Genomic DNA, 15,422 nt, shown 5'->3' with positions numbered 1-15,422 from the left:
AAATATTAATACAGACTTGTGTGACCCGGAAGATAAATGTATGTGAACCCTGATAACCTCCTGTAACATTGTGCTGCCTTGTAGATGGTAATGTGAGTTCTCTCAGTATTTATGTTGAAATTTCTAACATTCAACCTAGTCCTTATTCTGTTAATTTAATAATAAAAGATGCTTTATCCATTTGTGCAAAGGTAAACGCAGATTGTATCTTTTTTAATGGTACGGCATAAAAAAAGTAACCCTTAAATGAAGCTGCTCTATTACTATAGAGTACTTTAACATGTATAGATATCTTGTAAACTTGTATTGTGGATGTGTAAATAATACGTTCTTTGGGTTTTTAACACCGCATGTAAAGTCAAAATAAAATATTCCCATGTACTGAGTGTGTAATTTCATTCTTAGTGCAGATGTGTTATGGGATTACTGTAGGGGAAGATCTCTGCTTGCCTTCAGCAGCTCTGCGAGGAGGGCGCAGAGCCCTCGGCCGCTCCCTGGCCTGCGGGACTTGCAGAGGTGGGGTGACACACCCCAGGGTCCTGTGTGTCCTCTCCAGCCACACTGAGCTCTGTGTCCCTGGGGCAGAGTCTGGGTCTGTCGGTGACTTTCAGCCTCCTGAGGCAAATACAAAAATCAGAGTAACCAGCATGTGGTGTCGGGGCTGCCCACACAACACCAACACCATGCGCTGAAGCTGATCCCTGGAGCTCCATCCAGGTTTCAGCTGGGCTCTAGTTCCTGCAAACCTTTCTTATTAAGGTCAAAAAATACCAATTTTGTGCAAATACAGTACAGTTTTGAAAGAAGGTAGTGTGTTCCTTCTACAATGTAGATTACAAAAGGTAGAGCTAATTCCTGGCCAAATTAATTACTGACTTACATAGCAGGACATTCCTAAATACTTATTAATGCTTAATAATTGAAACTCACATTTCAGGCAGACAGTTAAAGCCCAACAGAAAAATAGATGCTGTATATTTAGTATGTGCCAACATCCCACACAATTTTAAAATAAGGTAATTTAGTATCAGAAAACAAATATAACATTCTTTTAATTAAAAGTTGATTTTTGATAGTGGGTATAAACGATTTTTTACAAGATTATGCTGTCAAGGTATTAATCATTTGAAATTGCTGTGCATGTTATAACACTACAATAGTATCTAGTTGTATCTTACAAAAAAAATTCTGAAGGAAAAAGAAATATGGTGCTTAAAAAGTTCCAAGGCTATAATGGCGCTATATATTTTCTAGTACCAAAGAAAATTTCTATTTTTTTATTAGTATGGGGTTTTCTTCATTGAATGTCTTCATTTATGAAATGAAGCATCAAACCCATACAGCTCTCACAACATGCTGCTTTAAAATTAACTCTGCCTTTGACACCAGTGTCAGCCAGTGTGGCTAAAAGCTTTCCCTCTGGAGGGGCTGTGCCTACCTGAGTCATCTTCAGCCAGGCATTAAAGGTCATCATGAGAAAATTACAAATAGCTGTTTTAGTGATGTTTAAATGTGCATCTGCAGCACAAACCAGGGATATTTTTTGTTCAGAAAATGCCTCTATTTTATCTAAAATGTGTCAAGTGATCATTTTCTGGGGTTCCATGGTTTGGTCTGTATTGAACCAGCCTTTCCTTAACCAATAATGTGGTGGCTGGATGGGTGTAGCCAGACCATTATCCCCCAATATGCTCTGTATGCTACATGGTGCATGCAAACACCATGTTTTATTTATTTATTTTTATTTTTAAATAAAATAAATAAATATTAAGAATTTGTTAAAAAAATAAGTACAAGAAAACTCACCCTTTACTAATAGAGATGACTTGTATCCAATGATGATGCCAAAGCAGTCACCTACAGAAGCCCCATTCTGAAAGGGAACTTCAGCAGTAAGAAAAAGCTTAGCAAGAAAATGGAGTTTTCTCCTCCAATGCTTTCCTGGGTCAGCCAGTTGGCTTTAAACACCCTAAGGTCTCTTGTGAAGAAAAATCCAAAGCCACAGGTGGTAAAGGAGCACATGAAGGGTGCTTGATGTGCCCAGGGTCACCCCTGCAAGGGGAGATCCCCGCACTGTGGGATGTGGGGCAGGGCAGCTGTGGACACGGGAGGGAAGAGGAGAGGCTCCTGCTCAGCTCTGCCTTGCTTTGGGTTTTGTAGAAAAGAATAGTTTTGAACAGAACACAGGCAAAACACCAAAGGGCTGCAGGCCTGTGCTAGTGAGATGATTGCAAGAAAACCAATTTGTAAAGCTGTGAGTAGTTATCTCTATGATTGCACTGCCAGAACAAACCTATGGCCTTTTAAATTGGGGTCTTAAAGTAATCATAGTAGTTAGAAAAATCAGGATGCCTCTGTCTTAGTGCTGTCTTGCTAATGAATCACTCTGTGACCCTGGGAAGATTATGCAGGGTTTATGCTGTAAAGGCTCCTCAGAATGCAGTGGGTTTAGTGCAGCTGTTGTGATCTGTACGGTTTTCTTCTTAATGCTTCCTTCTTTCTCTGTGATTCTGAGCACTAGCAAGGACATCCTGCAGGTAAATAAAGGGAAAGAGAAATACCTTCCCATCTGGGAAAGGTTAGTATTAGCAGGAGTAGGGAAGAGTTGGTTGGTATTTCCCCAGGTGCCTATTAATTTCATGGTATGGAAAAATATTTTTGAAAAATTGATCACGACAAAATACCTCATAAATGCAGCATCTGGACTTCAGCTGGGATGTGCAAGCTTTTCATATAAAAAGTACTACCAGGAGACCAACATACCAAGACTGCATTTGTTGTTCAAATGTCATCATATCACAGTATGAAAAAGCAAGAAAGCAAAGGATTTGGGAGGAAGAAAAGCCACATTAAATATTTAATTAGATTCAGCTTTGCTCAGAGAAGTAGAGGATCTCGCCTTTTTATTCAACCCTGCTAAAGTTCAGCTGGTGTGAGGACCTGACTCTGGTCCAACCATTGCTGCCTGCTTGCAAACACTTCCACAGGCATATTGCATTGGCCTGACACACATCTGAAATTATAATCTGTCCCAAGCTCTCAACTGAGAAACTGTTTCTACTCTGCCTGAAACAAAATTTATTGGAAGCTCTGATTTTATTAGTGCATTCTGAATTCATCTGAGGGCCTGATTTATGGTCTCCTCACTTGCTTTTCTCTGACAGTCACTAATAACTTTTCTGAGCTCTTCCCATTAAAATTGTAACTACATCCCAGCCTGTGTCCTACAGTGAAGGCTGCTGACCAGACCACAGATGCTAGAGGGTCCCCATGTTTAGGTAAGGATTGAGAATTCCTTGGGCTGCAATGGTGGCACTGCATCCTTCCCTACCAGACTGGTGCCTCTGCCTTTCATGTCAGCCAGAAAGAGTGTTGCTTAAGCTACTGTAAGGGTAGGGGAGGAGAAGAAAATCTACCACATAGACAAGCTGTCCTGGCCATTTTCAGTAATGATCCCCTTTTGTCAACATAAAAGGAATTTTATGACAGAAAAACGTAATGGCTAAAAAAATAAATCCCAACCCCAAACCGACCTGCACGCATCTTGCTGTCTTTGAGAATGAGAAGCTGTTTTCCAGGGCAGAGTCCCACTGCACAAAAATGAGCAAAAAATACCAGTTCTCAATGAAGGCCCTTCTGTAGGATCATACCTGGCTGTAATAGCTGTTTTGTAACTTTTTCCAGTAGCTGACCTTAGCCATTGGCAGAGGCAGACCATGAGCTCAGTGGTTTGCTTCTGCAGCAGTATTGACAGCCTCTAACATATGTCTGTTCCTGCAGAGAAATGGACAGCTGCCTAGTAAGAGAAGAAAGGTGGCAACTGGCTTTTAATTTGAGTCACTTTAAGCACAGGGTTATTTCTAAAATCTTTTATTTACAATACTGGCCTCACATGAGGAAAAAATAATCAGAAACAGATCAGAGCAGATGAATCATAAAAGCAATGCATAAGCTAGCTGCTCCTTCCTTTTCTGTGCACTGAATATCCATGTGATTACTCTGATTTCCTCAGGAATACATGTTGGTCAATTAACAGCTTGAGATGTTTTTTTCTGTTAGAGACTAATGGCAAATTTTTATGATCAGGCCGTGTTGCATAACTATGAATGGCCATTAGTCACAGGTTATCGTGCCTGGACAACAATTAGGTGAGAGAGAAGCACTTCCAATATTAATGTGGCATGTGAGAATTGATTTCTGTGAAAGCTTGTGCATGCAGCTCTAACATTCCATCTCTGTCACTGCTGCTTGGGTGAAATACTGCCTCCATCGAGGGAGATGGCAGAGCTGCTTGGGGCCAGGCCTTTGCCCTCACTCACTCAGACGTCCCCAGAAAGCAATTCTTAAGGAGGTGTGAGCAAGGCCAAAGCAAAGCGGGATGCACATCTGCAGGAAAGCATTTGCAGCCCCCAAGATCATCTCTGGCCACAAGTGTTTGATAGGGATCAAGGCTCCAGGGTAAGAAAAATGTCGCTGTAGGAATTACCTTCTTTTTCTGGTTGTTGGAGAGTTTTGCAGCAGGTACTGTCACAGGAACTGAACAGGCTTGCTTGGGTCAGCTGACATTTTGTGTGTGGAATCCTCTTGCCATCCCTGGACCACCGTGTGTGTGGCTGCAAGTCTGCTTTTAAATTCGCTAGCAAATCCCATCAAATATTGGACTCAACTGGGACATAAGGTGCCAAATGCTGAGCTTCCAGGCACAAGAGAAAAGCCAGGTGAAGGTACCCAGAGAGCTCATTGAGACTGCTGGGAGGGCACTCCTGGTGCTAACAAAGCAGAAGGCGGCATCTTGAGTTTGTTTCAGTTCTGATTTGCCAGTAGAATGGTAAATCAGGCACATCTAAATATAAAAATCACAAAATCACAGAATGATTGAGGTTGGATGGGACCTCTGAGATCATCTGTTTCAAGCCCCCCTGCTTAAGCAGGGTCACCTGGAGCTACTTAAACATTCAAGAAATCACTGACCTGAGCTAGGACCCTGGACTGAATAACAGTAAAAATGATAATTCACCCTTAAAACCCTTAAAAGAAGAACTTTCAGATTAGGCAGGTCTTCTAGCAGACAGGTGAAGTCTTCCTTCTACCTAGACTGAGGGGAGTTTAGCTATTCAACTACTCTTTTTATTGCAGCACTTACTTGTCTTTGACAAGCATAGAGTGCACATCTCAAACAGCCCTTCTCTGTTCAGATCCCAGAGGATATCTGCCGATCCTAATGCACAGCGCACCGTTCTCCGTGCGAGCCTTTCATCTGAAATGACATCACGATCAAAGGCAAGGTTATACAGAGTGCAACACACTGAGAAAGTCATGTGATATTTCAGAGCTGCTTCATTACTGGGACGAGAGTTCAGAAAGTACTCGAAAATGACATTTTACTATACATGATATGTTCCATATTACAAGCATTCCTTGCTAGTCCCTGCTGCTTCAGTTAAACTGCAGTACTTGGTAAAAGACTGGATTTGCTCTTCCACAGGAACCAAACTCCAGGTAGAATTACTCCCCATACTCTGAGGGAGGGGATACATCTCAAAAGGCTCTAATACAAAAGGTATTCTAGACCAAGAGGGACAAAATATCACATAGGACACAAAGCAAGATCAGTTGTCAAAAATATACTTTTTGTCACATTTCAGATGAAAACCATTTAGAAACCTGTCATCTCAACTTGATGGCGGGAGGGAGGAGAAAATGTTTGCCCTGAAACTGGTTGACAGAATGAACAGCTTTTTGATGTTGGCTTCTAATAAAATCTTGCACAAATGCCACCCAGCTAACAATGTCAGCAGTTTCTATCTCAATCCAGTACTGGAGCTTTTACTCTCCTCCTTGTGTTATCTGAAACACAGTCTAACTTGCTTTACACAGAACAATAACTAACCTGTCATGAAGCTGCACTTTACTATTTTAGTAGTGGTTTGGTTTTTCATAAACTCCTTCCAATGAAGGCTTCTCTCCTGAACTGCTCCTTTGTAGGATACTCCAGCATCACTTCCCTCTGCTTCAGATGCAAAGTGAAGTCAGGATCAGAGGAGCTCAGCTTCAAAATGGCAGACTTCACCTTCGTTGTGCCACCCAGTCTCACACCCAAGCTTGTCACAGCATGAATGACAAGGCAGAACCTTCTCCAGGATGGTTCCCTATTAAGTCCTTCCTATCAAGCATGAGCTCCTTCATCTCATCAGTGTAACTCAAGTATTGACATTTGTCTCTCTGAAAATTTCCCCAGATCTCCATCAAACACCCATAAGTAGCTTGTCCATAACAGGGTCAGGGAGAGAAGTGAGGCAACAGACCCAAACTGGGGGTCTGAAAGCAAGTTTGGAAAACTGACAGAAACCAGCAGAGGATACATGTCTAAATGCCACTCATGCCTTTGAAAATCCCCTCAGCTGTTAGGCCTATTTAATACTTGCTCTCTGTTCAGACATTAACAAAGACGCCGGCTCTGATGTGTAACATTCACCCTGTAGACATGGGGAAGACCCATGGCATCACTGGACAAGACACCAAATCCCCTAATCCCAGCCCTACAGACACTGACTAGCTAATGCCTCCTGATGACAACAGAATTTCAACCAATAACCACAGATTTACAAAGCCCCTAATATATTTTTTAAGAATTTCTCTACTATTCAAGGTTACAGAATCTGTTTCCATTTTGGGGGCTACTTTCCTCGCTGGGTTTTTCTGCTGTCATGGCTGTTGTTTTAAAATAAAGCAATTCTGGAATACTAATAAGTCTATGTGAATTCTTTTCCCCCTAAGATTATTACAAACGTTGACATTAAATGTACTAGCCTGAACTCAGTTTCTGTCTGATTTAATATATTTATGCCAGCCAACCAGCAAGTATTTTTTTTTTAATTAACCCTGGAGGTTAAATGGAAGTTTACTAAAATGAGAATATGTTAAATGAATAATTTCTCTTGCCTTCTTTCAGGAAGTCTCTCTCTTACCCCAATAATCAGTTCAGCTGCAAAGAGATCAATAAGGTCTTTCAATTCAATGAGTAGAAGGCATACATTAAAAGGTTGGTAACAAACCTGATATACTGGAGAAGATATTTCAGCTTTTATGGGGTTTTTTGACACTAAATCTATCTGCTAAAAATTCTCGAGAAAAGGTTACTGCCCATACACTAATATTGCCAAATAGCATAATTTGTTAGCACTGCTTGGGAAGATATCCTGGCATTTATCCACAGACACAAGTCTTGTCTGTTAAATCCTCATTACAGAAGAGAACACACTTTTAATCTTAAAGCATAAAACAGCTTCAGAAGCCAACCATAGTTGGCTCTTCCCATGCCATAAATGAGCACAGCAGGTTACACTTTCCTAGACTGTAAAATCCCAGTTGAAATCTGCCCTTCCCATGAAGGAGACTCCCACCTAACAGCTCACCAGGCATGGTGTGTGCAGCCCAATACCCTGCACACACCCCCATGACACTTCTATTAGGGACCCATCTCTACACAGGAACTGGGTATTGCTCACCCCAGGAGTGGTCACTCACTACAGTTCAGTGCAGATCATGCTTGTGAGCTAAGGTTAAATCCACCATGATTTAGTGTCAGTCTCACTGAAGGACATGGAACAGTATAAAATCCTTCAGTTGTATCCTCTTTTGGGCTGTAATTATACCGATATCTTTAGATCATTAAATGTACCCATCATCATACGTCTATCGATCTCAAGCCAAACATGCAGGCTCCCAGGGAGAAGGAGTGAGTTTTTAAGAGAGCTGAACTGGAACAAGAACTCAATGACAGCATCCATGCAGAGCAGCAGAGCTGAGCTATGCAGCTCCCAGCAGAGCAGCCAGCATGTTTACATCCACTGCAGGAGGATGTGTTCTGAGAATTTCATGCCGCAGAATCCTCTCCGTGGATTTAAATCCTCAGAGACACAGAAGTCTTGGTTTATTCCTGATACTTCAGTAAAACAGAAATCACCTGGCAGATGCTTCTAGTCATGTTTGACAGGAATTTACTATCACTGGTTCAGTTCTCATCACAGTCTTGAGCTCTCCTCAGTGGCCCCATTTAGTTCTTGTTAAGTAAACACAACTAGCACTCAGGAAAGTGCTCAAAGTAAAGCACTTTATATGAGGTGCCTGACTGAAATAAGCATTTCAATTAGATTCATTAAGTAAGTTATTACTTGCTAATTGAATAGCAACAGACTGCTAAGGATCACTTACTGAGGTCTAATAAGTATGTAAGAGTGAAATCTACTCTTCATGTAATTCCATCAGCAATAAACTAGTATAATTAGCTTCTTACTAACAAACTTAAATTGTGGGGAATGTTGAGGCAGATAATTGGCACTTAGAAAGATACCTATAGCAAGTTAGTGGGGTATCAATTAACATACTTATGAAATGTCAGTTTAAACTCTGAACAAATAATTTATACCAATGAGCTTGGGTTACTTACTGAAAAGCTATTTAAATGCTTAAACTTTCATGTTCAGAAAAAAAATTAAGTCCTCTCACTGCTCTTTTTAAAAAATTATTACATATACTTCATTTCCAGGTGCATAACCTATGAATTATCTTCAATAACCATCAGTAAGGACTCTGGGGGTGCTGGCTATGAATCCTGACATGTGAGTGGTTCAAGGACCTGTTTTCCCAGGCTGCTGTCTGCTCAGGAGCATGCTTGCCTTTCACCCCTCACTCTCTCACACCATCTGAAGCCTATTTAGCAATCTATTTTCACAAAACCGTGCTTCTAAATGAGTGTTAATCACCTAGAAAGAGCTAATCCCTGGTCCCTGCACTTTAAGACTTAACCATCATAGGACCTCACCTTAGTTTGATCAAATTAGGGTTCATACCCCATGACTGTGAAGTCTCATTTTATTACATAAAGAATCTGAGGCACCAAAGCAGCAACTTTTGTCGAGAGATGACATGGAAAGACCTCATGGGATCAATTCCTTCCCCAGGAGCTATTAGATAAAGTCTATGACATTTGGACCAACCAACATGAGTGAGAGTACAACAAACATAGTAATTGTCTGGTCAGGAGAAGCAGCAACAGAACCAACAGTTATGCCTCTAGCCCTGTGACCTTACCACAGCTCCATGTTTTCCTATAGACATTCTCCAGATGTTCTAGAAATTCTTTATCTTCATGTTAGAAATTTAAATCTCTCTGCTCTCTGATTTAATATGCAGTTTGGCTGCAGGAAATGAAGCATTTTGCAATGGCACAGTGTGTATGGAGCACTGCTGTTTGTATGCAAAGTCTGAGCCCTCAAACCTGACAGAGGCCTTGGGAAGAAGGCAAGAAACTCCCACTTCAGGGAGCAAGGGCAACTCGTGGTGGCAGAGGTTTTGGACTGGAGCCTCAGTGCAGGTGTCTGCCTGCAGTGAAGGTGGAGGCAGAGGCACGGAGGCAGGAGGATGCCAGGGCAGAAACCAGGCAGGAGAACTGAGGACAGCAGGCAAGAGTCCCCAGCTGAGCACACCAAGGTGCGGAGCAGACAAGGTGGAAGGGAAGGGGAATACAGGACTGGGGGCTGAGCCTGGGTGAGGAGGACAGGAGGGCCAGGAAGCAGGAAGTTATTGGCAAAGGTGGTAGTACTTGCCATTTAAAGGGTATCTGTGCAAACCAATTTTAGAAACTTCTATTTTAAATTGGGTTCACCCCTCCCCCTTCCCCACATACAGAAACACACACTGATCCATCATCTATTTTAAAAAATTGTCAGCATATCCTCGACAGCTAGCTGTGATTTTTTTTTTTCAGCTATGCTAGCAAAAGCCCTAATGTAGACACAGATATAATATGAGCAAAAGGGAAAAAAAAAACTTTATTTTTGCCAATACAGCTTCTTTTGCTCAGGCAACTGATACAAGGTGTTTTTTTTTTTTTTTTTTTCCTAGTGTAAGCTTCTGCACTCTGAGTGATTGCACTGTCAGTGCAGCTGTGCACTAGGTTCAAAAAAGGTGTCCACAAGACCTTAAATTGTGCTGGGGAAAGGACAGCACCCAGCACTGTGAAATCCTGTCAGTGCCTGGAGCTCATAGGTAAGGATGAAATAAAAATACAAAATAATCCAGAATTTCAAGTCCACCATTCCCAAGCTCCAGAGTAATGGCAGCTAAATTTTCCTCATTTCCCAATCTTCCCAAGAAGCAGCTTCAGCCCAGTGCAGCACTGCAGGTAATCAATGCCTTCTTAGAGTAAATTATATCCTAAAACTTAGAGCTGGTTCAGTGTCCAGAAGCTGAGAAGTATGAGAAGGAATTTTCTGTTTTGTATGAATGGAACAAAACTTAAGCATCTAGAGGGAAAGGCAATCTCAAATTATAAATAATGCAGAAACTCCAACATACCTTTTAAAGCCTCAGTCCCTTTATAATTTAATGTTTGAAATGCTATGCTATTCCTTTGGAAGCTTTTCTCTCTCCACTGCTGATGATGGTCCATCTTCTTAGACACTTGAATAATGTCTCTCTTCCTCTTGTAACACCTTTTTTGACTGCTGCTCATGCATAGTAATGCTAATAATCTTGCAGCTTTCAGCAACATTTTTCTTCCTTTAAATGAAAGCCTGGTTTTATGCAGGGCTGTTTTGTTCAGTACCTTGTCTCCTGCATGCCCCTTTCACTGCACAGGGTACCTGTGTACATACAAATGTCTATTTACTGCTGCCCATTATGAGCTGTTCATGTTCCATTTAGCAGCACGCAGGAGAATGGGACTAATTGATTACCTATATTGTATAAATTTTGGCAAAGCATAAATGATACAGTCAAGATTAGCTTGCCATTATATTCACTATTTTCCAAATCTCTATGTAAGCATAATCCCTCCCAAAAGAACTTATACCATCATTAACTAGGGACCTTGTGCATGTGAAATGGACTTGATACCCAGCAAATTATACAGCAGATAATACCATGTGCAGTCAAGTAGAAGGATATATTTTATACTTCCTGACAACCACAGAGTTTTACAGTTCTCTCCTTAGAGAAGATGAATTCAGATCCTATCATCTCCTAAATGTAATAACGTAAATATAGACAATAGATAAGTATTAAGCTCATTTGTCAAGGGGAACTAGGCAATTCACCTCAGGTCATGAAGCAAGAAAGGACAAGAAAAGCAAACAGAATCCAAAATTTAACTGTTAGTCCAGTCCTATAACTGGTGGGGACCGCACTAATGTGCTTTGTGCTTCTAAGTTATTTTTAAGCACCTTCTCAGCCATCATTAAATGTTAAAAGGATCTTGTATCTTTTGGAAAGGGTGCAGTTGAAGATCCTGGCTATTTCCAAAGCTTCCTGAAATAGAAATCCTCACGTGTAAATGGCCAGTATAGAATTACAACTGCATTTTATATAAATAATTCTGGTAGGAAACCTGGAGTAAAATCATTCTAATGACTTTGATACAAGTGCACAGTTGGTCTGTGAACTTGCAGCCAGTGCAAAGAGTAATCACATTAATCTGAACACTATTCCAATGGCAGCTGACAACGAAATGAACACCAAAGTAGTCAGCTCCGGCCTCTCCTGCTTATTTAACCAATGTTCCTGCTGCACTTAATATTATCACTGTAAAATCCAGAGAGAACCCTTCTCCTTAAATATAGTCTGGAGACAAAGTCGAAGGCTGCATTCTCAGAAACAGTCACACACTATTAAAACAGAAGAAGCAAATTATAAACAAGAGCTTAGAATAAAGGTGAAAAACTCAGACACCTTCAGAACACTGAACATGATTACAGCAAGTGCCATCATTCGCTTTCCCTTTGAGTCGGTGTTAACAAGTAAAGCATTTTACTTGTCTTTGTTTACCAGGAGAACATAAATACTGCATAAACTACATCTTCTTGCCAACTAAGCTTTGTCTGCAGGATGGCAGTTTGTTCTAACTATGCTTACACTTTCAAAGAGTTGAAAGCTGAGTGGCTGAGCAGGAAAAATGTAGAATGTGAAATGCATTCTTCATTAAATAAGTATTTGAGAAACCTTAAATAACTCAGCTGGAGATTGCCCAAAGGTCTGCAAGGCTCATCAGGATCTATCTCCAACAAGTATTTCATGAAACACCTGAATTTGGAGCCTAGATCCTAGCCTAAATAGAGGCTTCCTAGGGGATTTGGAGTCACCCTTCCTAGGAAGAGGATTACAAAAGCTCTCAGGTCTTTCTGAGGTGCAAATGCACTACTAGAGAATCCAACAGTGCCCTGCCTAGGCTTTCTGTGCGTTCTGGCTTCCCTAATTTTTCCCAGAGAAGCTCCTCTTCCTCGTGTACAGAGTGGCTGCCCAGAGCTCTGCAGGCTCCCTTCAAGGAGCCAGCTGCCCCATGCCTTGATGCACTAACACCAAAGCAGCTGGGATCCTGGTGAAATCTTCCTATTCTGGGAACAGCATTGCCAGGCAGGGCTGTATAAACACTCACAGTGCCTACAAGCTTCACAGGGCCACACAGCTAGTATGGAATAATTTTATACACAAGAGCTTCAAGATGGCTCTGAATGCCAGCTCAGCCACAGCACTGAGTGGGCTCCTCGTGGATATTCTTGCAGAGCAAACATCGAGTGACAACAGGGGAAGGTTCTTGCATTATTGTGTGCTATTTCATGGGGATAGAAAAAAAGCCCCATCTGTCCCACCAGGCAGGCAGGGGGGTTTCAGCCAATTCAGCATGAGCTGATCTAAACTCAACTGTTTCAATGTGCCTATGATTGGCTGGTTCTGCCTCCAGAGCTGCAAGCTGGCTGGAGATCTGCTATTAGGACCTATGGATTGAGAGGAAGGAGGAATAGTTTCTATTGGGTTTGAGCAAAGATGGAGCTGGGCTTATGAAAGAAATTATATCAGAATTTGTCTGTCAATCAACCCAAGGATGAAATGCCCTGAGTGTATTTGTCTTGCTTGAACAAACTAATTCTGATTTCCCATTTCCCATGGAAGCAAAACAAAAGAAATTATACGCCTAAGCATGGCTCTTCTATCTAATACAAACTGAGCTGTACTTCACAGATTGCTGGATGAAAAATTAGCATCAAGTACCAATATGCAGCGTGTAACATCTGGAAAAAAATTATAGAGCCATCCTCATTATATTTTAGAAGAGAAGAGAAAACTGTAAATTGTAGAAGGTAAAAGAAGAAATTCTAACAGATTGCACATTGTCAGGCACTCTATTTCTGGCTGTGGAAAATCTGATAATAAAGCACACTATCACCTCATAGTTCAGATATCAGCAGAAACAAGGCAGCCCCCATGGAGAGCTTCCATGCAATATGGGCTTTCAAAATGGCAGTTCCCCACAGGTAAGAAGCAGTCTGGATGCTTTGGAGAAAGTCTGAAAATGTTTAAAGGATCAAGGTATAGCCTTGAATAAGATATTCTTTTTTTGTATCTTTGGGGGACATTTTCCTTGTTTTGTGCATTACATAAAAGAGAGTGAGGACACTTTACTTATAATAATATCCTCGACAAGCATATATTCTTAGGAGAATAAAGCAAGGATGATTAGAAAGCAAAAACAAAGGAGACAGGAGGAATTCTAGGGACAAAATGTTCTTGACTGGCTGTGGAGAAAAAAAAATTCAAGAGCTGCAAAACAGCAGCCCCTGTTATTTGCAAACACGTACCAAGGAGGCTGAGAATAGATCCAATGACAGCTGCAGCCTAATTGATAGGAGACTCGCCTAACAGGTTGTCAGACTGCTGCGTGGCTTCAGTCCAGGCCACGCTGCTGGAGGCGCAATGTTAGAAATACTGACAAACGTTTACTAAAAATAAATAAAAAAATATTCCAGGGCAAAGGGAAATATGGCTCCAAGTGACTACTTGCAAAATTGTGTTAGATCTCTAGGAAAGAGGAAAGTAAGCGGCAAAACGTGTGAGAGTCCCCTCAGGGCCTGCAGGACAGAGCAGGCAGCCTGCCAAGGCACTCCAGGATTGTGCTGCCTGTCAGGAACGTTGGCTCTGGGTGTGCTGAGAGCAGCTCTCCACAGAGGCAACAAAAATAACCACCAGATCAGCAAAGAGCACAATCAAGAGAGTTGACTGGCTGCAAAAGAAAATTATATTAGATGTATAAAGATGGATCTGTTTAATGGTAGGAAGGAAACCACAGGGCCAGTCTTCGAGCTTTTTTTTTACTTACCAGGAAAAGGATGTATGGTTGCCTTGGCCAGTAGGAATGGGAAAAACTATGAGAGAGTTGAAAATGAGTTAGGTGGGCCCTCAGCCCATCTCATGCAACACACAGCCAGTCACATTTGGGAGTGTTTGAATGCATTCAGCTACATGCTAGGACAGAAAACTTGAAAGAATCCTCGGTCTTGAGCTCCCAAGGCAGCAAGGCATCCAAGCAAGCTGCAGAGCAGAGAGGTGAACAAGAGAAAGCTAAAGCAGAAGGAGGAGGGGGGAAAGTGAGAAGCCACATGGATGAAAGCCTGCTAGGACTGTGAAGGCTGCTCTCTTTGATGGAGATCCAACCTTGGTAAAGCTGAGACTATGTGGGAGGAAAACAATCTTCTGAAGGTAACACCTCACATTTAAGAGGCACCTAGGGCAGGAATATTGCTGTGTATCTGTGCACAGAGGAACAGTGGGACGTGAGTACGCAGTCCCTCTGGATTTACTAGGACTACTGATCAGACAAGTAAAGTCGATGCCTGAAGAGAACTGGGAAAAACAGCACTGGCTGAGTTCTCCATCTCTTCTCATTGTCTTGGGATTACTGCATTTGACACTTCTCTGTTAATCTCTGGTGATAATCAGCAAATTAACACATTCAGAATTCATTCCAAAAAAAAAAAAAAACAAACTTCATTAATTTCTATAGAAAGGAACTTGGGACCAAGCACTTCCTTTACTTGGTCATACCCTGATATTAATTTCTGTCTCTGAGAATGTCCAAAAATATTGTGAAATACCCATAAACAATGTTATGCAGAACTAACCAAGTAATTTGAAATAACAATAAACTCAAAAACCTCCCCATCTTCATACACTACAAAAGAAAGGCAAAATGCAGCCAGGAATCATTTGCTGCTTTCTCCTTTATGGAAATTGACATTAGGTCTTTATCATCCCTGAATTTAAGCTCAGAAGGCACTGAGTTTTTCCACAGCAACATACAGAGATCTAACAGAGGGCCACCATGAAAATCAGTGGAGAAGCCATATGGCTAACAACTCTCCAGGGTACGTTCCATATATACTCCTCAGCACTGAACAAATCCCTAGGTAGCTAAGGAGAACAAGAAAATTACTCACAAGTCAGGGCAGTCTGGATGAGGGGAGCTCACTGCAGCCAAGGCTGCTGCTACATGACAGTGAGGCACTGGCAGAAATGGGCTTCAGAGGTAGGTTTCTGCAGAAATCTGAAATCCCAGCCTTCTCATCACAATATTCCCCTGAAGAGCAACT

The 15,422-nt window shown here is 41.6% G+C and overlaps 1 long non-coding RNA gene across 12 annotated transcripts in view; it reads right to left on the bottom strand.

Moving 5' to 3' along the window:
- The window catches only part of LOC137481935 (uncharacterized), a 458,003-nt gene that overhangs the window by 336,565 nt on the left and 106,016 nt on the right, over positions 1-15,422 (bottom strand). For 4 of the 12 annotated variants that reach the window (XR_011003772.1, XR_011003773.1, XR_011003777.1 and 1 more), the window contains 3 exons: positions 10,360-10,646; positions 5,144-5,257; positions 3,651-3,796 (listed from right to left, as the gene is read on the bottom strand). This is a non-coding gene — a long non-coding RNA (uncharacterized lncRNA). The remainder of the gene's footprint in view (positions 1-3,650; positions 3,797-5,143; positions 5,258-10,359; positions 10,647-15,422) is intronic. The other 8 variants (XR_011003778.1, XR_011003780.1, XR_011003776.1 and 5 more) reach the window with 5 other exon arrangements.

This window comes from Anomalospiza imberbis, chromosome 13 (genome assembly GCF_031753505.1).
Source record: "Anomalospiza imberbis isolate Cuckoo-Finch-1a 21T00152 chromosome 13, ASM3175350v1, whole genome shotgun sequence".
In the NCBI taxonomy this organism is placed as follows: domain Eukaryota; kingdom Metazoa; phylum Chordata; class Aves; order Passeriformes; family Viduidae; genus Anomalospiza; species Anomalospiza imberbis.
This window is presented reverse-complemented; position numbering and strand designations above follow the sequence as displayed.